The sequence below is a fragment of the Salvelinus sp. IW2-2015 genome, linkage group LG14 (assembly GCF_002910315.2).
Source record: "Salvelinus sp. IW2-2015 linkage group LG14, ASM291031v2, whole genome shotgun sequence".
NCBI classification, from domain to species: Eukaryota; Metazoa; Chordata; class Actinopteri; order Salmoniformes; family Salmonidae; genus Salvelinus; species Salvelinus sp. IW2-2015.
Genome location: NC_036854.1, coordinates 19,993,103 through 20,006,352, shown reverse-complemented (window position 1 = coordinate 20,006,352; position 13,250 = coordinate 19,993,103). Strand labels below are relative to the sequence as shown.

General features: G+C 42.4%; 1 long non-coding RNA gene across 1 annotated transcript; it reads left to right on the top strand.

Moving 5' to 3' along the window:
- Positions 1-732: 732 nt before the first annotated feature.
- Positions 733-2,177, top strand: LOC139028745 (uncharacterized). The gene is made up of 3 exons (XR_011480970.1): positions 733-1,325; positions 1,686-1,724; positions 1,970-2,177. It is a non-coding gene; the product is annotated as an uncharacterized lncRNA (long non-coding RNA).
- The last annotated feature ends 11,073 nt before the right edge of the window (positions 2,178-13,250 follow it).

Sequence of the window (13,250 nt, the reverse complement as noted above, 5' to 3'; positions counted from 1 at the left end):
TCCATGATCAATAATTGGTATTAAATCACATTTTTACTCTACTTGAAGTGACTATCATAATACATTGGTCCACACTTTTAATAGATGCAATCTGTAAACAGAAAATGTGCAGAAACCTATCAAAAGGCATTCTTGCATACAGAGCAACAGCAAGTCAATGTTCAAATATATTTTATATAAAATAAAAAATGGCATATTCTTCTCGTTCTATGTTAGCTATAAGAACAAATCTGAATACAAATGGATGCCTTAATGTTAATTGAAACAAGGAAATGTTATTCTCTCAGTGTAACGGGCAGCTCTTCTCTCTATCAGCCCTCTACCTCCTCGGGAGTCTTCTCCTATTTCATGGAAGCACTCATGCATGTCCCAGAATTATGTCAGTCTGGCTCCAAGGAAAGTCCTTTTCTTAAGACAATCTGAAGTGAGTCATTTATTAGGTCGATGTGAAGAAGCAGTAAAACCAAACTGCACAACGTTGCAGTCATAGCCAAATAGGAATAGTTCTAAGCAGAGCTTAAAAATATGTATGACCATTTCTTTGCCTGTTTTTCATGTCGTTTTGGTATTAATTCGTGTCACATATCAGTTTGCAAACAATATWAAAAAAATTATTGAATGAATAAAGCTGCATACAAATATGATCTCTTTCTTGAGTAAGGCAGCTCCAAAATGCAGGTGTTTCAGCCTAGCTCAGTGCATTCTGTGGTGGCGGGGCAGCCAGCGAAAATACAGAGCGTAGGCATTGGTAATCTTCTCTATTTGCGCCGTGATAGGCTCAAGCAGTCATGAATCACGTCGACAATCTACTGGCAAATCCTTTTCAAACCTTGGTACTATATGAAGAGAAATTATAGATAACACGTATCGGTGTTCATCGGCCATTGGACATAAACATTACACAAGTCGGAAATCGCAAGTTCAACTAGTGTTTTGGAAGGACTCAATGGCTAACTGCAAGCGCCGCAAAGCAATCACTGTTTTGCTTCCCCTGCCTGCTATTAGGTAGAGAGGATGTGTGGTGCAAGTCTGGATTTAAGGATTTAAAACTTCTGTCTGAAAGTGTCTCTTTTCCGAGCTTAAAAGTATAAACATTCACACGCAACACCATGGACCAGAAAAGGTTGAATACATTGGCCGTGTTTTGAACGGTCATCCAAGTCGGCAACTCAGACTTCTTTCTAGAGCTCCGACCTGAAGATCACTGACATCATGATTAAACCTTGTTTTTTTTTTAGTTCCCAGTTGTTTTGAAAGCACCATAAATCCAGAGTGATGACAAAGTTTGCCCACAAGAAGGACCGCCGCACCACCTTCCTGTTCAAGTGAGCGCAGCACAACAACATATGTCTTGTATACTGCTGCATAAATTATATAATATGCCAGGGAGATATGTATACAGTAGCTAAGAAAGTAATACTAAGTGTATCTTGTGTAGTACGCTTTTAGTAGCCGATGTGTCTCACCCAAAGAATTTGGTCCCTCTCCCCCTCAGAACTACTGTTCTGACTTTGTGGTGCACATGTAGCCTATAGCCTGTTTAAGATAAATGTCATTGAATATTGTAAGAGCTTTAATTTTCTGCTTTTATTCCACTGTTATTGAACCTATGGTTCTGACTTGGTGTAGAGGGAGAATAATGTAAGAACGGCCCATGTTCTGAATTCTGTCGCTTTACATTTCAGAAAGGCGATCACACAGAGAGAGAGAGAAGATTTAACCAGGTAACTAGACGCACTTGTTCATATGGCCTACTTTCTATCCCTCATCCATCCTTCTCYAGTTGTGTAATGTACTTAAGTAAAAATACTTTGAAGTAGTATTTTATTAAAGTATCTGTACTTTACTATTTATATTTTTTGATAACTTTTACTTTTACTTCACAACATTCCTAAAGAAAATAATGTACTTTTTACTCCATACATTTTCCCAGACACCCAAAAGTACTTGTTACATTTTGAATTCTTAGCAGGACAGGAAAATGGTCCAATTCACGCACTTATCAAGAGAACATCCCTGGTCATCCCTACTGCCTCTGATCTGGCGGACTCACTAAACACACTTGCATAATTTGTAAATGATGTCTGAGTGTGCACCTTGTTTGCTTAATATAAGGAATTTGACAATTTTATATTTGGAATTTATATTTTTACTTTTGATACTTAAGTATATTATAGCAATTTACTTTTCTTTTTATAATTAAGTATATTTAAAACCAAATACTTTTACTCAAGTAGTATTTTACTAGTTGACTTTCACTTTTACTTGAGTCATTTTCTATTCAGGTACAGTGGGGCAAAAAAGTATTTAGTCAGCCACCAATTGTGCAAGTTCTCCCACTTAAAAAGATGAGAGAGGCCTGTAATTTTCATCATAGGTACACTTCAACTATGACAGACTCAATGAGAAAAAAAATCCAGAAAATCACATTGTAGGATTTTTTATGAATTTATTTGCAAATTATGGTGGAAAATAAGTATTTGGTCACCTACAAACAAGCAAGATTTCTGGCTCTCACAGACCTGTAACTTCTTCTTTAAGAGGCTCCTCTGTCCTCCACTCGTTACCTGTATTAATGGCACCTGTTTGAACTTGATGTCAGTATAAAAGACACCTGTCCACAACCTCAAACAGTCACACTCCAAACTTTTTTGCCCCACTGTGTCTTTACGTTTACTCAAGTATGACAGTTGGATACTTTTTCCACGACTGACCATCTCTTACTAACCCACTGCATAGGCATTTCTGTTCTTTGTTTGTTAAAATTCTTTGTGCTACACTGAACAAAATTATAAATGCAACATTTTCAAAGATTCTACTGAGCCTGTCTCTTATACACATCTAGATGTGTATAAGAGACAGGCCTGACACATCTCCTTCGCATAGAGTTGATCAGGCTGTTGATTGTGGCCTGTGGAATGTTGTCCCACTTCTCGTAAATGGCTGTGCCAAGTTGCTGGATATTGGCAGGAACTGGAACACTCTGTCGTACACGCCAATCCAGTGGGTTGTGCTCAATGGGTGGCATGTCTGGTGAATATGCAGGCCATGGAAAAACTGGGACATTTTCAGCTTCCAGGAATTATGTACAGATTCTTGCGACATGGGGCCGTGCATTATCATGCTGAAACATAAGGTGATGGCGGTGGATGAATGGCACAACAATGGGCCTCAGGATCTCGTTACAGTATCTGTGCATTCAAATTGCCATCGATAAAATACAATTGTGTTCGTTATTCATAGCTTAAGCCTGCCCATACCATAACCCCACTGCCACCATGGGGCACTCTGTTCACAATGTTGACATCAACAAACCACTCACCCACCCGACGCCATACACGCTGTCTGCCATCTGCCTAGTACAGTTGAAACCGGGATTCATCCATGAAGAGCACACTTCTCCAGCGTCCCAGTGGCCATCGAAGGTGAGAATTTGCCCACGGTTACAATGACGAACTGGAGTCAGGTCAAGACCCTGGTGAGGACGACGAGCAGGCAGATGAGCTTCCCTGAGATGGTTTCTGACTATTTGTGCAGAAATGATTCGCTTGTGCAAACCCACAGTTTCATCAGCTGTCCGGGTGGCTGGTCTCAGACAATCCCACAGGGGAAGAAGCCGGATGTGGAGGTCCTGGACTGGCGTGGTTACAAGTGGTCTGCGGTTGTTTCCTAGGTTTGAGACCAACGCTGTGGCCATGGCTGTGTGAGAAGCGTGCCTGTATCTCTCACAGAACTTGAATGAGATGTACTTTCTATGTTATCTCTCCCTCTCTCTGCTCTGATAGACATGAGAGCCTGCAACTCTCATCTTTCCAGCGTTGCACTTCCTCATTTATTTCCTTACAGAACCATAGCTGCACGTAGGGTTCTGGAAGAACAAATACATTTGCCAAAGTTATAGAATTAATGCTGTTTGTTCAGAAAGAAATGAAATAATTCTGAATAGCCTACTACACCACAAGAAGGCCTATAATTTAACCACAGATGATCAATAGTTTCTTTAAAAAAATAATAGCCTAGCTGTGGAGTGTAGCCCAATAACAAGCCTACAGTTGGGAATGCGCAGTAAATCTGTCAGTGAACAAACAGCATGTTGACAAAACAGGCCTTTCTCAATATTTCTAATACAGTCGTGGGAATACACACGTTGGAAAGAAAATGGCTCCTGCTGAAGAGAGAAGACTCTAATCTGTCTGCTGTAGGCTACTAACATATTTGATACATTTCCAAATATTATTTTACAAAGTAAAACGAGAGAGAGGGGCTTTTGGCACAAGTGCATTGGCCATCACCAGCAAGTGAGCTGTGCATCATTGGGAAACTGGAAAGCATTTTTAGGACTATAATTTCCTTCTCATATTGTAGCCTACAATATGTGTCTTCACACACCTAGGCCTAGGCTATTGATGAATTCAAGACAGGGTTGTTTTTATTGATATTCAGATTTTCAGTTTGTCAGTGTCGAAGTAGCCTGTCATTTCCATAATTTGTGCGGTAGGAAAAAAGATTCTGCCCAAGTCTCCAGTCATGGAAAATGACGTAGAATTACATGAAATGCGTTTATAAAAGGGCACATTTTTCCGCAAATGCGATGATATGATGCAATGCTTTATTCGTTTACGCTGCTCGTTCCATGGGTAAGCGAATGCTCCTACCACTGTCTCTCCAAAGCATCTTTGACTGGTGTATCCACAGCACTAATTTGCGAAATACAGGCTGACTACACCGCTCGCGTCGCTTGTGCAAGCGTTGCAAAATAAATTTAGAAATCTATATTATTCAATTATTGCACCCACACTGCTCGCGCATGCCAATGAGCGTCTGCATTGCCAAGGGCTAAAATAGAAGTCAGTTCTATTTGTGACGCAGATCGCGCTGCAAGTCCTGCCTCTCCCATCTCCTCATTGGTTTATAGAAGCAGGTAACCACGTGCCATTTCCTCATTGGTTATACCCACGTGGGTGACTGAAAGACGAACGAGGTCAGTGGCGGTAATGCACCTAATTTATGAAAGTTGCCAATCACAATATAAAGTCAAGAGAATAAAACGCCTGGAAGGAGGAAAGATGACTAGAAACGATTCGGTTGACCATTTTATGTGTGGATTAATTGGTGGAGTAGAGGACCTTGTGCATTTCAGGTAAAATAAAAACTCAATGTTTATATCCCAGGACAAATTAGCTAGCATCAGCAAGCTAGCTAAATAGGACAAATTAGCTAGCAAGTGCAAGCTAGCTAGCTAAATTTCCATAAATGTTTAATGCTTTTCGACCTGTCCTCAAATTAATATAAATGGTTCAGAGTTTGTTTTGGTATGTTAATTAACCTGCGTGTCGTGATCGCGTTTGGTGGGGGGGAAAAAATACATTTATGCACGATGGCGCACGCGCGCAGCCGGTTTGAGTTCCATGTTAGTAATCTCAGGCTCGTTTAGTAAAGTGTAGCCAGGATTCTCCGCCTTCTGTCTGTTTATCGTACATGTGCATGTGTGATCAAGTGTGTGTTGCTTGTGTGTGTTTGTCATTTATCTGGCAGAGCTTGTTTTTGAGTGGGGGGTTGTTCGTTGTTTTTGTGAACTAATTTTAGCTGACAACAAGCTTGTAGCATGGCTAATACTAGACAGAAAAACGCCTCAAAGCTCAATGCGGAAGAGGAATATATGTCAAGCACTACACTCCATGAACTACTCAAGTTCTATAAAGATCTAATAGATCCGCAGGTAAATAACTTTAAGTCCTTCCTGCAACTCTTTATGTAGGTAGGGGAAAAGGGGGGGGGGGGTCAATGTAAATAGTCCAGCAGTCTCAGTTACAAAAGTATCTATATCCACAGTAAAACGAGTCCTATATCAACATAACCTAAAAGGCCGCTCAGCAAGGAAGAAGCCACTGCTCCAAAACTGCCATAAAAAAGCCAGACTACGGTTTGCAACTGCACATGGGGACAAAGATCGTACTTTTTGGAGAAATGTCCTCTGGTCTGATGAAACAAAAATAGAACTGTTTGGCCGTCGTTATGTTTGGAGGAAAAAGGAGGAGGCTTGCGAGCCGAAGAACACCATCGCAACCCTGAAGCACGGGGGTGGCAGCATCATGTTGTGGGGGTGCTTTGCTGCAGGAGGGACTGGTGCGCTTCACAAAATAGATGGCATCATGAGAACAGAAAATTATGTGGATATATTGAAGCAACATCTCAAGACATCAGTCAGGAAGTTAAAGCTTGCTCGCAAATGGGTCTTCCAAATTGACAATGACCCCAAGCATACTACCAAAGTTGTGGCAAAATGGCTTAAAGACATCAAAGTCAAGGTATTGGAGTGGCCATCACAAAGCCCTGACCTCAATCCTATAGACAATTTGTGGCCAGAACTGAAAAAGCGTGTGCGAGCAAGGAGGCCTACAAACCTGACTCAGTTACACCAGATCTGTCAGGAGGAATGGGACAAAATTCACCCAACTTATTGTGGAAGCTTGTGGAAGGCTACCCGAAATGTTTGACCCAAGTTAAACAATTTAAAGGCAATGCTACCGAATACTAATTGAGTGTATGTAAACTTCTGACCCACTGGGAATGTGATGAAAGAAATTAAAGCTGAAATAAATCATTCTCTCTGCTATTATTCTGACATTTCACATTCTTAAAATAAAGTGGTGATCCTAACTGACCTAAGACAGGGAATTTCTACTAGGATTAAATGTCAGGAATTGTGAAAAAACTGTGTTTAAATGTATTTGGCTAAGGTGTATGTAAACTTCTGACTTCAACTGTAGGTCCTGGATGGTCGGAAGCTTGGCCCTATTGATGTACTGGGCTGTACACACTACCCTCTCTAGTACCTTACGGTCGGATGCCGAGCAGTTGCCATTCCAGGCGGTGATGCAACCGGTCAGGATGCTCTCGATGGTGCAGTTATATAACTTTTGGAGGATCTGGGGACCCATGTTAAATCTTTTCAGTCTCCTGAGGGGGAAAAGGTGTTGTCGTGCCCACTTCACAWCTGTCTTGTTGTGTTTGGACCATGATAGTTTGTTGGTGATGTGGACACCAAGGAACTTGAAGCTCTCGACCCGCTCCACTACGGTGACTAAGGTGGTATACTCCTCAATGCCATTGAGGAGTATATTCCAGTCTGTGCTAGTAAAACAGTCCTGTAGCATAGTGTCCACGTCATCTGACCACTAACTTATTGAGCAAGTCACTGGTACTTCCTGCTTTAGTTTTTGCTTGTAAGCAGGAATCAGGACGATAGAATTATGGTCAGCTTTGCCAAATGGAGGGCAAGGGAGAGCTTTGAATGCGTCTCTGTGTGTGGAGTAAAGTTGGTCTAGAGTTTTTTTTCTTCTGGTTGCACATGTGACATGCTGGTAGAAATTAGGCTACAACAGATTTAAGTTCCCCTGCATTAAAGTTCCCGTCCACTAGGAGCCCCACTTCTGGATGATCATTTTCTTGTTTGCTTATGGCCTTATACAGCTCGTTGAGTGCGGTCTTAGTGCCAGCATCGGTTTGTGGTGGTAAATAGACGGCTACGAAAAATGTAGATGAAAACTCTCTTGATAGATAGCGTGGTCTACAGTTTATCATGAGGTACTCTACCTCAGGCCAGCAATACCTCGAGACCTCTTTAATATTAGACATTGCACACCAGCTGTTATTGACAAATAGACACACACCACCACCCCTCGTCTTACCAGACGTAACTATTCTGTCCTGCCAATGCACGGAAAACTCAGCCAACTGTATATTATCCATGTCATCGTTCAGCCACGACTCGGTGAAACATAAGATATTATAGTTGTTAATGTCCCGTTGGTAGGATAGTCTTGAGCGGAGATCATCCAGTTTATTTTCCAGTGATTGCACGTTGGCCAGTAGAACAGAGAGGCGGGTTACCAACTCGCGACAAATTCTCACAAGGCACCCTGATCTCCGCCCCCTGTATTTCTGTATTTTCTTCACGCTAATGACAGGGTCTTGGAGAAGCCTTTTTCCTTCGCGTCGGACTCATTAAAGAAAGAATCTTCGTCCAGTTCGAGGTGAGAAGTCGCTGTTCCGATATCCAGAAGCTCTTTTCGGTCGAAAGAGACGGTAGCAGCAACATTATGTACAAAATAAGTTACAAACAGTGCAAAAAAAACACAAAATAGCACAGTTGATTAGGAGCCCGTAAAACAGCAGCCATCCCCTCCAGCGCCATTTTCCATTCCGCTCTCTGGATGATTCCGACTGTGTATCTCTCTTAGTTGGCCAGGATATCAACCCTGATAACTGTGTCTTTAACCCATTAGATATTAATGAAGCAAACGATAAATATAATGATTGTGTTGATCCAGATTCAAATTTCCTGAAATTTACCAGAGATGAGTCTATCGCTTGTGATAACTATAATGTTAAGCAATTTAACAACCTGTATAATTCAAAGATAAGCTTATTTTCTGCCTTTAATTTGAACGTTCGCAGTCTAACTAAAAATCATGACCATTTTGTTAATTATCTGTCTTCTCTCAGTCAAAAATGTTCCATTGTTGCCCTTTCAGAAACATGGTTGACTGTTTTTGAAACAGACAACCATGCTTTATGACATGGCTCCTTATAATGCTGTTCACCACTGTAGAACATCAAGAGGGGGGTAGTGTCCATTTTTGTTCATAAAGGTTTTCAATTATTTGTAAGAGAACCTCATACTTACATCTGATAACATTGATGTTGAATCTCTTTTCATAGAAATTCCCTCCTGTTCATTTATTTGGTGGTTAAAAAAAATGTAATTGGGTGCATCTATCGGCCACCCGATTCTGACATTGGTAGTTTCATTGATATCCTTGCATCAACCTTGGATTTGATTAATAATGAAGATACAATGTGTTTTCTATTGGGTGATTACAACATAAATGTATTTAAAATTGAGAACCTATCACGTTTAAGGTAAGACCCAGATGCAGACAGTGTTGAAGTAACAAAAGTTTTTTATTCGAACAGGGGCAGGCAAAAGGACAGGTCAAGGGAAGCAGAGGTCAGTAATCCAGATAGGTGGGGTACAGGACGGCAGGCAGGGTCAGGGCAGGCAGGAATGGTCAAAACCAGGAAACTAGAAAACAGGAACTAGAGCAAAGACAGGAGCAAGGGAAAAAACACTGGTACACTTGACGGACAAAACTACAAATAGACAAACAGAGAACGGGCGACACCTGGAGGGGGGTGGAGACAATCACAAAGACAGGTGAAGCAGATCAGGGTGTGACAGAACCACTGACATCTGACTTTTTGAATACTTCATACTCCAGCTATGTGTATCCCCTCATCTATAAGCCCACAGGAGTGACCATTTCATCTGACACCCTTATTGATAATATTTTTTTACAAATTCTTTGAATAATGTGTCTAATACAGGTATACTTTATACTGACGTTTCTGACCACTATCCACTTTTCCACTTCTCTTTGACAGCTGGAAATGAACAGATGGGAATGATTAGTAGCATTAAATGTAGAATATTTAACAAAAGTAGTTGTGAGCGCTTTAAGATGTTGATTGATGATATTTCATGGGAACATTTTTAAAATCAGGCCGATGTGGAGTTTGCTTACCAGACTTTTCTCATCTTTCAAATCTGTATTTCACCACTGCTTTCCCTTTGTTAAACAACATAAAAGAACAGCAGAAGGGTTCTGGAAACCTTGGTTTACAACCGGTTAAAAAAAAGTTGTATAAAAAATTTCTCACAAATCCCTTTCCCCTGAATTCTGCAAATTACAAAAAGTGTAAGAACAAATTTACTCAACTACTTCGGATATCCCCAAAAATATATTTTACTAATAAATTCCAAGAATCCTTAAATAATATAAAGTAAACTTGGAAAATCATCAATCAACTGTTGAATAAGAAAAAGGCATTTACAACTATTCCATCTCAATGTTTTGTTGGAAATAAGACCTATAGTGATCCTGATGTTATTTCATTTTAATTTAATAACTTTTTTGTGAATTTGGATTCCTCTCTGTCAAAGAAAATAGAGTATAGACTGATGGAAACCAGTATGAAAAGAGGGAAAGATGGATGGAAGAAGAGAACGAGAATAAGAGCAGGCTGACTGGCCAGTCCGGAGCCTCACCAGTGCTGGTGTCTGTGGTGTGGTGTCATACACCACATGAGGGCAAGGACTGACCAGCGGTTAGGGATCACACCTGTTGCCCCATCACTATTTCACATCACTGCTTACCCTGGCCAATACATTTTCAAACCTTCCTGAGATGTTGTTTGAACATTTCCTCTCATCTGTGGGGTGTTGCAGAGCTTGTAAGTCCTCTGTTGTCTTGCCCACCTTCCTTCCCTGCAGTGTGGTCCAGTGGTATGGTCAGTGAAAAAGAGAGAAAGGCAAAACGAAAGCAAAATGGCGATGGAACGCCTGAGTCCTCCTCACCCCAGAGATCTTTCTTCAACCCCTGCTTCCCCCCAGCAGCGTCATGGCAACAGTCAGGTGTCAGGTATCAGCTTACCTGGGGAGGAACAGTGGTGTCCAGTCAGACAAGCTACCATGCCTCTCACATAAAAACATCTAACAGTAACTGCCTAGCCCTAGATCTAATTCCACCTCACTGGCTGCCAGTAGTAGGCTAGTGGAAGTCCGAAATGGCCGTGTCCGAATACCCATACTAGCGTAGGCCAGTTAACATGATCTTTAGTGGCCTCCCGAGTGGCGCAGCGGTCTAAGGCACTGCATTGCAGTGCTAGAGGCGTCACTACAGAACCGGGTTCGATCCCAGGCTGTGTTGCTGCCAGCCGCAACCGGGAGACCCATGAGGCGCCGCACAATTAGCCCAGCGTCGTCCGGATTTGGGGATGGTTTGGCCGGCCGGGATGTCCTTGTCCCATCGCACTCTAGCGACTCCTTGTGGCGGGCCGGACGCATGCACGCTGACTTTGTACGGTGTTTCGTCCGACACATTGGTGTGGCTGGCTTCCGGGTTAAGCGAGCAGTGTGTCAAGAAGCAATGCAGCTTGGCAGGGTCGTGTTTCAGAGAATGCATGGTTCTCGACCTTCGCATTAGATTACTGAATGAGTAATCTAATGCGCGATTGCGTTGACTCCCGCCATTCGTTCATTCTTCTTCTTTRGGATTTGGTTGGCGGATCGCATCCAATTTTTAGGGGAATACACCGCCGCCTACTGTCAAGGCTCTTCATTCAACTCTCTTCATTCGTCCTACATTCAACTCTCTTCATTCGTCCTGTTCCTCTAAGAAAGTGAAATATAACCCTAGACACATCCACCTTCACTCATTAAAACCCCACTACCCTATTCCACTACATTGACCCTATCTATTCCTGCACCATGCCAACGGCCTGGGAGGATGGGATACCACCCCTCAACACACCCTGGAACTCTTCTGAAGTCAAATCTTGTATACCCAAATATTTCTCTGCAGCTACCACCACAACATACATTCTCTGTGATTTACGTTCCAATTCCTGCGGTACAGTTAATAACCATTGCTATCAATGCCCTATCCCTCTGTGCTGGCACAAATCTACCACTCACTGGCATCTTCTAAGGATCCCTCACCCTGACCCATCCTCCTCCACTTTCTTCACTGCCTCAGCATACGACATCCTTTGCACTACTCTGACTTTGGCCACTTCAACCTGCCTCTGGACCCCTTCCAATCCCCAGCAACATGAGCACCCCTACAGTTGACATACATAACTTTATCCACCAAAACTACACAATTCTGCACACTTCCCACATCTTGGAATCTCCCTCCTACACTGCTGCAACATGACCATGTGGCACCTGAAACCGCACAATGGATTCTGACAACTGATATCCTAACATGACTTTGTCTGGTAGAGACTCAAAACTCAAAAGGACTGACAATGACGCCTCTGTTTCACCACGCTCCCCACCTCTTCTACGTTGCACCAAACAGCAGGCGTCACAAACACCAGGAATTTTCCATTTCAATTGCTCCACCTCCGCACTTAACTTTACCCTAGAATTCACTCCTTTCAATGGTGCCCTGTTCCTAAGAGCAAAGCAAGAAACTGATATTGACCCAAGTTGGCTGACACTGAACACAAACAAATATCACAAGTCCACTAGAGATTACCTTCACTGATTCAACTAACCCCATCTCCTTTCTCACCCACCATGAAACCACAAATGGATCAGCCAAAGGGTAAGGGTCCACTTTCTCCAAAAATTCCACTCCACTTCTAATTTATTTATAAAGCACTTTTTACATCAGCAGATGTCACAAAGTGCTTATACAGAAATCCAACCTAAAACCCAAACAGCAAGCAATGCAGATGTAGAAGCACGGTGGCTAGGAAAAACTCCCAAGAAAGGCAGGAACCTAAGAAGAGACCTAGAGAGGAACCAGGCTCTGAGGGGTGGCCAGCCCTCTTCTGGCTGTGCCAGGTGGAGATTATAAGAGTACATGGCCATTAAGGCCAGATTGTTCTTCAAGATGTTCAAACGTTCACAGATGACCAGAAGAGTCTAATAATAATCACAGTAGTTGTAGAGGGTACAACAGAATAGTACCTCAGGAGTAAATGTCAGTTGGCTTTTCATAGCCGAGAATTCAGAGGTTGAGACAGCAGGTGTGGGAGAGAGAAAGAGAGGGAGAGTCGAAAACAGCAGGTCCTGGACAAGGTAGCACGTCTAGTGAACAGGTCAGGGTTCCATAGCCGCAGGCAGAACAGTTGGAGCTGGAGCAACAGCACAATCAGGTGGACCATTGACAGCCCGGAGTCATCAGGCCGGGTAGACATGGTCCTAGGGCTAATGTCCTCCGGGACAGGAGGAAGGGAGCTTCTTCCTTGTCATGTCTGACACAATTCTTCCTCAACATACATCTTCCTACTCGGCTCTTCTTCTTCCTCGCTGTCTATAATCACATCTATCCGTTCACCATGCTCAAGCTGCGCCTCCATCCGCTGTATTGCTTGCAGAGCACACACTGATGCCGTTTCTCCAAAACCCAACTTCTGTTCCTTAGCCCATTTTACAAGTCAGGCTATCTCTGACCTCTCCCTGCTTTCTTTTTCTTCCAAATCCATTTGTTCATTTTGGTACAGTGTGTCAATTTATCTGATTATCAGCTGTTATCAAACACCTGACTCAGAAAAGATGAGTGAATTCTACTCATAGAGAATGATAGAGTCCAAAATGACGTTTTAGCATGAGCAGCGCCATAAGAGAAATAGTAAGGGCGTCACTAACTCCGCCATGGATCGTTGGACAAATA